Source organism: Mus caroli, unplaced genomic scaffold (assembly GCF_978045245.1).
Source record: "Mus caroli unplaced genomic scaffold, Mus_caroli_1 scaffold_15, whole genome shotgun sequence".
Taxonomy (NCBI): domain Eukaryota; kingdom Metazoa; phylum Chordata; class Mammalia; order Rodentia; family Muridae; genus Mus; species Mus caroli.
In genome coordinates, this window is record NW_028227270.1 from 104532698 (window position 1) to 104546354 (window position 13657).

The 13657-nt window shown below is 40.8% G+C and overlaps 1 pseudogene; it reads left to right on the forward strand.

Moving 5' to 3' along the window:
* Nucleotides 1–11912: 11912 nt before the first annotated feature.
* Nucleotides 11913–13321, forward strand: LOC110307534 (cytosolic non-specific dipeptidase pseudogene; annotated as a pseudogene).
* Nucleotides 13322–13657: the final 336 nt, after the last annotated feature.

Below are 13657 nucleotides of genomic sequence, written 5' to 3' on the forward strand. Positions count from 1 at the left end.
ACTGATTATTGGCCTTGAAAATGGTGTGAACATCAATTTGATACATTTGTTTAAACTTGGTTGGGGACTGTGTGTGGAGTTGACAGAATATGAGCTGGGAGATGCCTTTCAATTCCTGTCAGTGTTTCTGTCATCTTGTGATTATGTCCTGTTTTCTACTCTTGAGGAAATTTTGAGCTACCTTGTGGTGAATTTGAGAATCATTGAACTACTTACAATAAGAAAACTCTTGGTGTGTGTGTGTGTGTGTGTGTGTGTGTGTGTGTGTGTGTGTGTGTGTGTGTCTGATACATGGAATAAGAGTGAAGGGGTTTTTGGAGACTGAATTGTTAGGATTGTATGGTTGCATAGTATTGAGTCCTGAGACTTGAATAAAGTGTGCTGTTTTGAGGGTTTGGCTAAGTGACACTAGTGGCTCTGCTGAGCCTCTGTTTCGGCCTTGTTCTCCTTCATCTATCTGTCATTGTCATGATTCTTGCTGTGCATACCAAAGTGCTTTCTTTATCATATCCTGTGCAGCTTTGCCATCATCCAGTCCATGCTTTTCTGAAGCTTATATTCTTCTTTCACTGTAAATCAATTCAAATGTCCCATGCTGAGACAGCCTCCGCCATGATGCTAAATGATCCCTTAGGACGACTCAGCAGCACCCAAATTACTGCGCACACTTACCAGTTGACTTTGGAAAACTGACTCTCTTGGACTTTAAAAATAAAACATTCTCTCATGGTTTTCTTAATCTTTTTATGAGCTACACACTCATAATTTATTCACCAACTACCTAAGCAATTTCTATCTGTGTCAGTTCTGAGAGCTGGGCTGTACTAGTAAACACCATTGACAAAGACCTTACTCTCCTGGAGCTTGACATTCAAGATTTATAGGAAAATTTGTAGGAGGTGCTAGATGCTAAGGATAATATTAACACTGTGCAAACCTGTGACAAGTTCCTTTTTGAGAAGAGAGATTGAGAAGATCTACATGCCCAATGTTAGGAACATACCTGTATCATTTGAGGACTGGCAAGGGAGGCCTCTGTGATGAAGAAGGGAGAGGAAGGCAACATTAGGGGATCTGACATGAGCAATAAGAAAGGAAATCTGGAACTTACCAGGATTTATTATAAACTTGCTTTTTTAAAAAAAAAGGTAGAAATCTATGAAAACATCAAAGTATATGTATGATTAAATCTAACATCTCACAGAGACTTCTTAGACTGCAATAGTATAAGCAAGAAGCTGGATTATGTTTTCAGTCATTGATAGAGGGTTACATGGTAAATGTGTTCAGGAGCATATAGATTGTGAAACTGCATAGAGGTGCAGGTGATAGCATTTACTGGATAGGGAATGAAGACAAAGAGCCTGACTCTATGATTTCAGAGGTACAAAGAATGGATCTGTATTAACTGACATGTAGCCAAATTGGGAGAAGTCAATTAGAGTTTTGGTTATAGAGATGCTGTAATAGTATAATTGAATATTTGAGCTTAAGGAAAGACTACAAAGACAAATATCTATTTTAAAGAAATTAGTGTATGAATGGATAATCTTGAAGGTCATGTAACTGCATATAACCATCAAAAAACTGGGATCAGAAAATAAGAGAACTTTGAACCAAAGTCCAGCAATTTACCCAGTGGAGAGAATGTCACAGGAACAACTGGCATTGTCAAGGGAATAAAATCAGATGTGGCTTCATAAAAGTCAAGCAGGGAATCCTAAGACCTTTGTCTGAGAATGACACAGATGGCAGGCCCTCATTTTCTCAGGATGGTGTTCATTCTTACTGTTTCAGTAGTTAGTAATAGCACAACTATTCTTCATTCTCATGAGTGGCACAGCAAAGCTATTAGTGGGTCCATTCCATGAAAATTGGCCATCATGCTTCAAAACATTTAATTGCTTTTGTGCACAAAATTATGGTAGAAGGACTGAAGGCAAAACACTGAGTAGAAGGATGGTTGAGAGAGGTATTGGTGGCTGTATCTACAGACACCTCAACCCAAACCCTGCTAAAAAGGGGAGCAAAAATGAATGTGATAACTGAAAATCAAATTACTATCATTCAAGAGTGGTAAGTTTTGTTGAAATACTTAGTTTGGAGTCTTTTTGATAGGGTCTCTTCATTTTGTTTCAGTACCCCTCTCCTTTGTCCACTAAACGTTGAGCTTGCTTAGAGTGTGATATCCAGCTTCCTATCACTGTGACATTTTTGAGAAAAATGACACATAAAAGAGGGACATTTATTGGATAATGTTCAGATGTTTCAGGGTTGATGGGTCCCACTGCTCTTGGACCTATGGCACCATAGTACATTGTGACCGAAATATGCAGTGGAGAAAACATCTTAATCTCATAGTAGATGGGAAACAACTAGACAAAAGGAAAAGCTGATTGCTTTTGAGATCATGTTTCTAGTGATGCAATTTCCTTCAGTAAACCTCATTTTTTAAAAGACTGCAGCATGCCCCAACAGCACCACAAGCTGTTGACTCTGGGACATTTATAATCAAGGTACGAGGGAAGTGCATTCAAGGCTCTGCTACTTAAGAGCTACCAAGGAAGAAGAATCATTCTTATTTTGAGCACGCTCTCACTGGTAGTCTTCTCAGCCTCTGGTGGATAGTCTTCACATACATACGGATAACACTAACTTAGTGGGCTACCAAGAAAAAGGACAAAACATTGGAAGCCATATATTTTGGAAGATATGGGAGAAATATGATGAGGAAAAAAGGGTAGAAGATATGATTTTTCATTGTATATTTCTGAAATGCTCAAAACTAAAGAAAAACTATAATGAAACAAAAAAGATCCAGATTATAAAGGGGATGAGACTTAAGCATTGTATTCATTTCAAATTCTCCCACTTGGCAACTTCACTGGTCCTTGTGATTGCAAATAAAACTGACCAGAAAATCCTGGTTCGAAGGATTTGGTTTTGAACTGAAAGCAAATGAAGCATATTCAGATAGCTGCCAGAGGACACACATAAGCAAGGCCTTACATGTAACACTGCCCAAACGCCATCTGTGAATCCTTCCTCATCAAATCTACTTTAGTTCAATGTCCTCTCTTCTGAATGACACTGATCTATGGCTGTTCAAGGCAGAACCTTAGAGGTAACTCTTAGTCTCTCTTTTCTTCTCAGCTTTCCCCATTCCACTTGTTACTAAACTACAAAAGCTACAGTAAAACCCAGAGCTATAGCTCTGCTCCATTTTGTTAAGATGTAGTCATCATCTTGTACCTTCTCAGAAAGCTCTAGTCCCAAGATTCCATATCAGCTATTTACTGGTTGTTTCACCCATGGAAAACAATGCTAAAATACTGGGGAAGCAGGAAGCAGGAACTGGATGTTTTAATCTCTAGGTCATTTCTCTTTTTATCTGCTTCTTAGCTCTTTCCCTGACTAGTAACTGCATAGAACAAATGTCCTTTCCTCCATTTTTAAGCAGAATATTTCCTCGTCATTTTTTAACAAACTGGATTCCCAGAAACAGTCACACTGATTTTGGCCTCTTTATGATCATCTGAGAAAGCACTGTTTCTTCCTTGGGCTGTGTGAGTCCTTTACATCTTTTCTCCTTCTTTCCTCTGACCCATTCATACAATAATCAAAATCATCTTTAAGAGCCTTAAATTATTCCACTTAATGGCTTTCAGTCTACAGAAAAAGACAAACTTACCCATCACTGTGTCCCCAACGCATTATGTACTTTGGCCTTCGTTTTCTAATATCATCTCATTCAGTCTACACTATATTTTCTCCCTGATTTTCTGAAGACCTTGCCCTTTCCCTGAGACTGCTGTGCAATATCACATAAAAATGTTCCACTCCCTTTATCCTTGTTTTTTCTATTTTGGCTATTCTGACTTTTATTTGATGTAATAAAATTTCTAGTTATGATTTATTTACATGGTTACTATTTTTTTCTTTTCTTTTTTGACAGACAGCAAAAAGCATTTATAATTTGGTCAAAGCTGGGGTTAACAGAGTTTATAAATTCTGAAGGAACTTGACAACAACAAATCTTCAGTTTTTGGAGAGAAGAGAGAAGCTGATTTCAATACTTGAAAATGAGATATCTCACAATGAAAACTCCTCATGTTATAGATTTTAACATAATTATCAATACATTGCTTCCAGCTATTTCCTAATTTTAATTACATACAGTTTATGTCTTTATTTTATATAGCTATTTCTGAGAAAAGAATGGAAGCAGAAAGATGAAAATGAAGGAATTATGTAAAAGAAAGGAATGTTTGCCAAATGCAAAACTTGTGCTTTCTACTTTTTTTTTCTTTTTTTTTTTTTTTTAACCAAGACTTTCAGTAGGTCAGGAGAGAAGACTGCAATGTCTGTCATCATTTCACAGAGGTAGCTTAACTTACAGGTTGTATTCTCAGAGGATAGCAGACAAGTGTTTAGAAATAATGAATGAATGTACAATAATTACACTGTTTAGTTACAATGACATTTTTCAGAGGTATAACTATCAACCAAATCAGCTGTTCACATCTGGAGTTATATTTGGTCTCAGTATATAGACCACTTTCCAAAATTAGAGAAAACGTCATTTCAGGAGCTAGAGTTGTAACAGCTAGAGATCCTACCTCCTCCTTCTTCTCAATACTTTCCATTGTGGTGTTTTCCACAGGAAAACCCAAAGGTCTTGGCATGGCATGAAAGGCATTGTTTAATATCTGCTGGCAGTAAACAGTTTCTGCCCCACATGCTGTTCTAAATCAGTCTGAGTGACTCAGAAATACTATGGTCATACATGCAGGCAGGCTTTTCCATCCCACCATCCATGTGATTGTCCATACAGCTGTCTTCACTGAGCTGCTGATACATCCCAAACTGTAGTCCCAAACTGCAGCCAAGCTTCTGATCTGACAGGAAGCCACTTCTCTTTTTCGGAGCTTCCCCTTACTCCCACCAATCAGTCCCCTGTGTTGCACCCTCCTCCAATATTTCTCTAGTAGGTGAATTGTCTTACTCTGCCTTTGCTCCTTTCAGAATGCTTAACGTGTACTAGACTATGAACAGGATGCTCATCTTGTTCCCATTTGTATTTCAGAACCTGTGCAAGGTCTGAAAGGAACTTTGCAAGCTTGAGCTAAATGAATAGCTGAAGCATCGTTTGCACACTTTTATCATCTCAAGAAATGAATTTGCCACAATAAACTCCTATTTGTTTCCTTTCTGCTTGTAGTTGCCAAATTGCATTTCTTAGTGGGTTGTTCCCTATTCCTTCAGCTCTTCTTTTTGTAGCTTTGGGCTCAGCCAAGGCCCATCTGCTCCCCCTGCCACCTGGCCTACTGATTCTGCCTCCTGTTCCCTTCCCTCCTTCTTCAGTGACAAGTTGATCCCTAGAGCTGCTTTTCTGCAGGGACAGAGGATCTCTTTGGACTGTGATCTTTCTTGAAGTTGGGGAGGGACAGGATGGCCCTACCCCTCTCACTTAAGCTTTCACAATGCTAAGAGCAGCTCTAAGCCTAGTAAGCAAATCCATTCTACCTCAATTCTGGGGGTGTAGTGGGAGGAGACAGTCTCTAAATCAAAGAAATAATCAGAGACTCATTTGCATGCACTATTGGTTTTGGCTCCAGGAAATGTTAATAGCAGAGGGAGTGGGGCCTTCATGCCTCTTTATGCTGAAATGCAACTCTATGCCTTTTGCTACTCAATAGTGCCACTAGAGAAGGAATGACATCTGGTTAGTGAGAATAGGTAGGTCTGAACTCCCCTTTGAGGAGGAATGGTGATATACTCTTAACCTTTCCTGATGAGACAGTCTCCTAGCTTCTTCAAAACCATTTGCCTTATAAGAGCAGGCACAAAGCAAAGCTATTCTGCCTGTGAGCATTGTACTCTTTCTATGACTGGCACCAAGGACTACCTGGGTTTCCCTCCCACAACACTCTTCCTCTTGTTGAAAGGGCTAGGAGAATGCCCTGCAACCCCATGAGTGCGCCTGTTTGTTGAAATCAGTTCAAGATCATCCAGGTCTGCAAAATTCGGCTGAAGCAGCTTGTTGCATAATTTACCAGAGAAGAGAGGGCCATCTGGAGAGCCAATCTGGAGAACTCCAGCAAAGGCAAAGTCTCCCCCCACCCCACACCCCTCTTAAGTCATCCTGATTGACTCCCTGCCTATATTAGGCATCCACGTACTGAAACATGATGGTTCAGGTCAAAGGCCTTGCCCTTATGGCATGGAACCCTGGCCAAGTACTACCTGACTTCCAAATGCCAGGAGCCCCACCTACTGTAGCTGTTTAAGGTTCTCAGTCAACTCCCACATGTCTTATCCCATGACATTGTGGGGGCCTGTGTCATTCCAAAGGACAGCTGGTTTACACATATGCAGAGGAGGCAGCTACCCACAAAGGGATGTGGAAAAGCTCTGCCAAATGAAAAAATAAATAAATAAAAAAATAAAAGAACAAGTATGCCTTAACCTTTAGTCAAGAAATAAGTCACTGCTTCCTTGGAGATTAAATCCTTTGTGTTAGAAGAATCTAGTTCTTTTTAGTATAGCACCTGTAAATGATTCTATAGGAATCTTATCAGAACATAGTGTTTTCTCAAGCATTCATACGATCTTTTAAAGCCATCTAGGAGTTCCTACAGAATTGCTCCTCAATCCATCAAGTCCAGGGAGGAAACTAAGAAGTCAGGGAGGAAGGAGATCTCTTTGAGCCGGCCCCTGCCTGCCTCTTCCAGAGTCCTCTTCTCTTCTCTGCACCTGGCCTCCCTGGGGCTCCAGGTGCTGCCTCTGTACCGGCTCCAGTTGATTTGTGTGATTTCCTGAAATGTTCAGTCGCTCCCTGGGCTGGGAAGGAAACTATGCAGACATCAGTTTACATCTGCCACAGGTATGGGATGAGAGGATGTGATAGAAATTTTCTAATCCTACGCTGGGTACTGTTCTTAATTTGCCTGTTCTAATGGGACCATACATAAATGAAGGCAATGTCTATTGTACAATTAAATCAGTTTAAAAATCAAATACTTTAGAGTCTAATATTAAAAATAACATTCTAGGATTAATTTCTTACCAATACAGTACAAATAATACTTATAAGATTAAATCTTTAAAAGACTGATATAAATTTAGGCCCAGCCATATAACTATATCCAATTAAAAATAATCTTTTCTTCTTAATGTGGGCTAAATGGTTTCCTCAAAACCAGCCTTCCTGTTTCAGCAGTATAGCATTCTTCTGTGTGTTTCCAGTTCTCCCTACAAGGGGTCAGCTACTGGAATGGTAAGAGACCTTCAGCTTCCTTTCTTGCCAAACCCTGACCTTGGATGTTCAGGAAGATGGTTTATGCAGTTGAGAATGGATGTCTACAATGTCACATGAGCAATGTTCTGAACTGTACTGCTCATTTCACTATTAGACTGGGTCCACTCTTTCACTGCTTTCACTTCTTGGAACCACACCTTTTTTTCCCAATTAAGTATTGACTCAAAAAGGGCAAAGCTCAGGGGTTTAGAATAAATCTCTTCCTGATAAAATTGAAGTTTGGGTATTTGAAGGAAACTCATTCAAACTATCTTCATCTTGGTTAGTCCCATAAACCATAATAAAGTTGTCTTCCTTGCCACTTTCATTAATTTATTATCTGCTAAGGAAACCACACTGCTCAAAAGTCTGGAGATTTTTAGGAGAATTTGTCTGGTAATATGCTTTGAGATTCTAGAAAGGTAATTCTGAGTACACAAAAAATTACAAATAATCGGCTGATAATCTCTGTGTCCAGGGTTTAAAATCTTTACCTTTTATATTATGACAGTGGCAGTATGATGAGGTCATGAACTCCCTTAAGTAAATGCATGAAACACATAAGATCTAAAAAACAAACAATTATGTTGAAGTATAATTTTCTCTGGTACAAAATTTATTCCTCTTGGAATTCAACAATATCAAAAACAAGTAAAAAAAAAAAAGAAATGCTGTACCTTTTATTATTAGAATACATGTTCATCGTGGGTAAGATGCAAAATTTGGAAATTATAATACAAATATAGGTTTTTAAAACATTTTTTATTTATGTTTGCCAATTGTGCAAAATGATAAGTTTTATTGTGACATTTCATTACATGCAAGAAAAAGGTTTTAAGTTATCTATAGCTTCAATTTTAAAGGAATCTTTTTGAACATTTACTCATTTGTAATAGATGACCAGTTTGCTTTTTAAAAAATAAAAACCATAAAGCAGAGGATGTAAAACAGTGAACCCAAGCTTCCAAATCTTACTGCAAACACAGTACTGGAGACGTTTCATTGAGCAGAACTCTGCCAATTAGGAGACCAGAACCAGGATAGATAGTCATTTCATCTGAGGCAACTTTTTAAAAATTTAGAAATTTAAGTTCTATTTTAGGCCTCCTGGCCAGGAATCTCCAGAAACAGGATTAGAGAATCTACACTTTTCAAGGCTCCTTTGTGACTTAGGATTCTCAGCAATCACTGGCAGTTTCCCCCCATCCTCTCCATGCAGAATGCTTTCAAAGGAGATCTCTGTTTCTTTCAAACAATGTTTGAGTTTGCAGATTCACCTCAAATGTTGCAACCCAGATTAACCCATACTGGCATCCTCATGTGCTAAGACCAGAGTATGGTATTTAAAAAAAGAAAAGGGGGTGGGGGGGAGCACTTGATTTCTGTTTAGTTGTGTCCTCATCATAGAACTTTCTTTTCCCTTGCTCGTGTGCAGAGAATGAGGGCGGGGGCTCCAGCCTGTGACTGGGCAAAACGAGAGCTCTACTGTCAGGAGATTGGGGTGTGTGTGTGTGTGTGTGTGTGTGTGTGTGGAGGGGGAGATTCTTGGAGTGACTCTCTGAATCTGGATCGTGGGTTTTCTCATCCTCGTGAAGTCAACGTGCTGTGCTTTATTCATTAGCACCTACAAGGGACTAATTGCCATCAGGCATGTAGGTGGAATTCCTGGCAGGGAGCAAGATATGGAATAGGTTTGATGACAACCAATGATCTGCCAAAGCCCTGTCAGAAGGAGAACAGAGCCTTGCTGTCACTCATCCACCCCTTTAAATTCAAATGAAGATGCTTCAGGGGAGGGAGGGGGAGGGGGCTGGCACATGGCCAACTTTGCATTGATGATACTGTACACTTTTTTTTTTTTTTTTTTACTGTATATGTGAAAGTCCCTGCTCTTGACTGTGCTGTTGCTAAAAATAAGTAAAAGAAAGTAAAAGAAATAGAAAAACCTGAAGCTTTTGTGTCAGGCTAGAATTTGCTCCTAATTTAAGTAATGTCAGTGGTAAGAGGTGACTGATTCATCTATGCTGGGCATCTAGGGGTCTTCTCACTTCCTGTAACTGTCAGCACAGTCACATATGGATCATGCACACATTTCCGTGGGACTCCTCAGTTTCTCAAGCAGGCTATGATCTACAAAAGACCAAAGCTGCTAATGCTGTCAGGAAACATTCAGAGGTCAGTCATGCAAACTAGAACAAGAGCCCCTGGCAGGAAACACTTCAAGTTTTGCACATAATAGTAGTGTTCTGTAGTTAGGCATACAAGGCCTGAGCTGCCTTGCCCAGGGACAGGGAGTAGCAGAATCAGTGACCAGCAATGCTCACATATTTAAGTCAGAATTACTCCTCGATAAACAAGCACACTTGGAACTCATCCAAGTAATAAATGTGTCCAACTTCAGCCTTTTCCAATAGAACCACCATTTCTTCCCATCCTTGAGGCCCCTCACCTTCTCCCTACTACCTTTCTGTGGGAGGCAGGGAGAGTAACAAGTTCCATGTTCTGCTGTGCCAGATCAGTGGTTTCTCAGTAAAGTGAAGGCATGACTCACTGCCTCATGCTGCTTTACTGCAGAATCTCTGGTCTCAGATACATCCAGCCAATGACAGAAAGTGATCTGTTCTGAGTAGTGCTATGGATGAAGAGGTCACAAAGATGCCCCCATAATAGCCTTTCAAGTCAGTAAGATCACAACTGCTTAAAATCACGACAGCCTATGCAACATTTTTTTTTCTGTAAGTGTTTTCAAGAAACTTACCCCACTGAAGTCCTTGCTATTTGTTTCACAAGTACTTTATTTTGTTTTTCTATGGTTGGAATGACTACATTTTCTTAAGCTGACTACAAATGTTATGCCAGTGACATTTGTAGGTGGAATCAAAACAGTGTTAATTAGTTTTATTGAACAGTTCCCTGACTTTAGCCTGTCTGTTATTAACAAACACACAGTATATTTTCCTAAGCTGTTGAGTACTAAGTCCTTCAAAGCTCATCATGTTACCTTAAAGCACCTTTACCTTGTGCTGTAGGCTTGCATAAATTACACATTCTACAGATGTCTTACTGGGAGAATTGGTGGTCAATGACCATAAATATCCATTCCCTGTTCCTTTGATGGAGTGGTAAAACAGTGACAAAAGTTTACCTACATTTCCAAGAAAGGGAATTTCATGATCAAATGTTAGTGAGCCCAATTATAGAAATGTGATGGGTTAGTGCAGATGGATAAATAATTCCAGCTGTGAAAGTAGGAGAGGGCAAAGTGTTGTTTCCTTGCCCTTTTGTGCCCTTACAAAAGAGCACAGCTTCATGTTCTGTGTTTTGTGTGTAGAGACACATTCACACATTGTGAAACAGGAGATGGAGTGGGGAAGGGGAACAGAGAGGAGAGAATAGAGGAACAATTCAGTTGTAAAAAACAACAAACTGGGTAGAGCCAGGATTCCTCCCACAGACCTCAGGCTTAACTTCTTAAGAATGAACCATCCAAGCCAGGCGTGGTGGCACATGCCTTTAATCCCAGCACTCGGGAGGCAGAGGGAGGTGGATTTCTCAGTTCGAGGCCAGCCTGGTCTACAAAGTGAGTTCTAGGACAGCCAGGGCTACACAGAGAAACCCTGTCTCGAAAAAACAACAAAAACAAAAACAAAAACAAAAAAAAGAAAAGAATGAACCATCAACAATTCTCTCTTAAATTTGTGTATTAACTCTTTTTCATTGAGCTGCATGAGTGGTTCTGATGGTATTCAAATTAATAAATGGTAGGCTGGTGTTAAAGTCGAGCCTCCTACCTAAGGGTAGGACATAGTTAAGAAAGAATTTGTTCTGTAACTTAGGTTCAGCTCTCAGATCCAATCAAGAAAAGCAAACAATCAAACAACTCAGAGAAAGGTTTGATTTGGCCCCAGTGTTAGTGTGTACAGGATATTAAGATGAGTCTTACAAGTATGGACAACTCCTGAGGCAAGCTTCTGTGCAGAGTGTTCTGGTGTAGTCGGTGAGGTGGTCCTTGGAAGTCTAGCCCTAGATATCTACTCCATGCGGAGTAGGCTAAAACATTTTGTACAACACTTAAAATAAAGGTGGAAATATTCTTACCGAAGAACAAGTACTTTTATAGGTTTGGCTTTGTTTTACAAATTGGCATCGAGTATTTTTTTTCAAACATTTTTGTTTGTAAACAGTATTTTGAAATTTTTTACTATGTAAAGTTTTCTTGAGCAATTATGCTATTAATCTCAAATTAGCATACATAAGAACGGAATTCATTCAGGCATTTTTGTACATTTGTGCCGTTAAACTTTGCTCTAGTGTATCTCCCTTGCCCACTGAACTTGAGGAGTTTTGAAGCAGTGGGAAGATGAATTTCGGTCAGCCTTTGCTTCATATGAGTCCTGCTTCATTAGAAGCTTATCACGTGACCAGGCTGCCTTGTAAGCCACTATCTTAATTTATGTCATTTTAGCTCATGTAAGTCACAGGGAACTCAAATAAATCTGTATGTCTAAATTATGTGTCTAAGGATGTGGCTGGAAATGGAAGCTAAATTTTGTTTTAAAAACTTTCAAACTGACGCGGCGTGAGTTTCCTAGGTCTGAAGTCGGCCTGAAAGATGTCAGCCCTCAGAGCTGTCTTCCAATACATCGATGAAAACCAGGACCACTGTGTCAAGAAACTTGCAGAATGGGTGGTCATCCAGAGCGTGTCTGCATGGCTGGAGACTAGAGGAGAGATCAGAAGGATGAAGGAGGTGGCAGCTGCTGATTTCCAGAGGCTGGAGGGTTCTGTGGAGCTGGTGGATATTGGGAAGCAGAAGCTCCGGGATGGCTCAGGGATACCCTTCCTCCCATTCTGCTGGGCAAACTGGGCAGCGATCCTCAGAAGAAAACAGTGTGCATTTACAGGCGCCTGGATATGCAACCTTCAGTCCTGGAGGATGGGTGGGACAGTGAGCCCTTTTCTCCTTGGTGGAGCGGGAAGGCAAGTTGTATGGGAGAAACTGCACAGAAGATAAGGGGCGGTGGTTGGATGGATGAATGCCCTGGAAGCCTATCAGAAGACTGGCCAGGAGATCCCAGGCAACCTGCGGTTCTGCCTAGAAGGCATGGACCAGTCTGGTTCCAAAGACCTGGATGAGCTAATTTTTGCCCAGAAAGACAAGTTCTTCAAAGATAGGGACTATGTGTGCATTTCGGACAATTACTGGCTTGGGAAGAATAAACCGTGCATCATGTACGGCCTCAGAGGCATTTGTTACTTCTTCATCGAGGTGGAATGCAGTGACAAAGTCCTCCATTCTGGGGTATATGGTGGCTCAGTGCACGAGGCCATGATGGATTTCATTTCACTGATGGGTTGTCTGGTAGACAAGAAGGGGAAAAAATGTATCCCCAGCATCAACAGTGCTGTGGTGCCTGTAACAGATAAGGAGTGTGAGCTCTATGACCACATTGGCTTTGATATGGAAGAGTTCACTAAAGATGTGAGGATGCTTCAGCACAGCTGCAAGAAAGATATCCTGATGCACAGATGGCGATACCTGTCCCAGTCCCTCCATGGAATCGAAGAGGCCTTCTCCAGTTCAAGACTGTGATCCCCAAGGAAGTAGATGGCAAGTTCTCCATCAGGCTCGTGTCAAACATGATACCAGAAGTTGTTAGCAAGCAAGTTTCAAGCTACTTGTCAAAAAAGCTTGCTGAACTTCAGATTCCCAACAAGTTCAAGGTATATATGAGCCCCCGTGGGAAGCCGTGGATGTCTGACTTCAACCATCCTCATTACCAGACAGGGAGAAGAGCCCTGAAGACAGTGTTTGGTGTTGAGCCTGACTTGACCAGGGAAGGTGGCAGTATTCCTGTGACCTGGAACTTTCAAGAGGCCACAGGCAAAAATGTCATGCTGTTGCCAGTGGGATCAGCAGATGACAGTGCCCACTCACAGAGCAAAAAGGTCAACAGGCTCAATTATATAGAAGGAACCAAGATGCTGGCTGCATATCTGTATGAGGTATCTCAGCTATAGAACTGAGAGTATATCTATATGAGGTGTCTCAGCTGAAGAACTGAGAAGTCTCATTTTCCTCGGAGTGCTGTTCCTACCCAGAAACAATCTGCCCTCTCTCTCTTCCAGCTTTCTTGGGAAAATGGAAGTTTCTTTTCCCTATCTCTTTCCTGTCATCTGTGTCAGGCAGTTGGAAGTGTTCAGTCCTGAGGCTTACTGAGGACAACTGACTGGCCATGATTGGAGATGGGGGGTGCCTCAGATGTGGTCAGTGTGACTTCACATCTAGGAAGTAGCCAAAGCTCCAAGTCTGTGGGAGGTACTGCCCATCGTGGACTGAGGCGCAGGGAATATTCA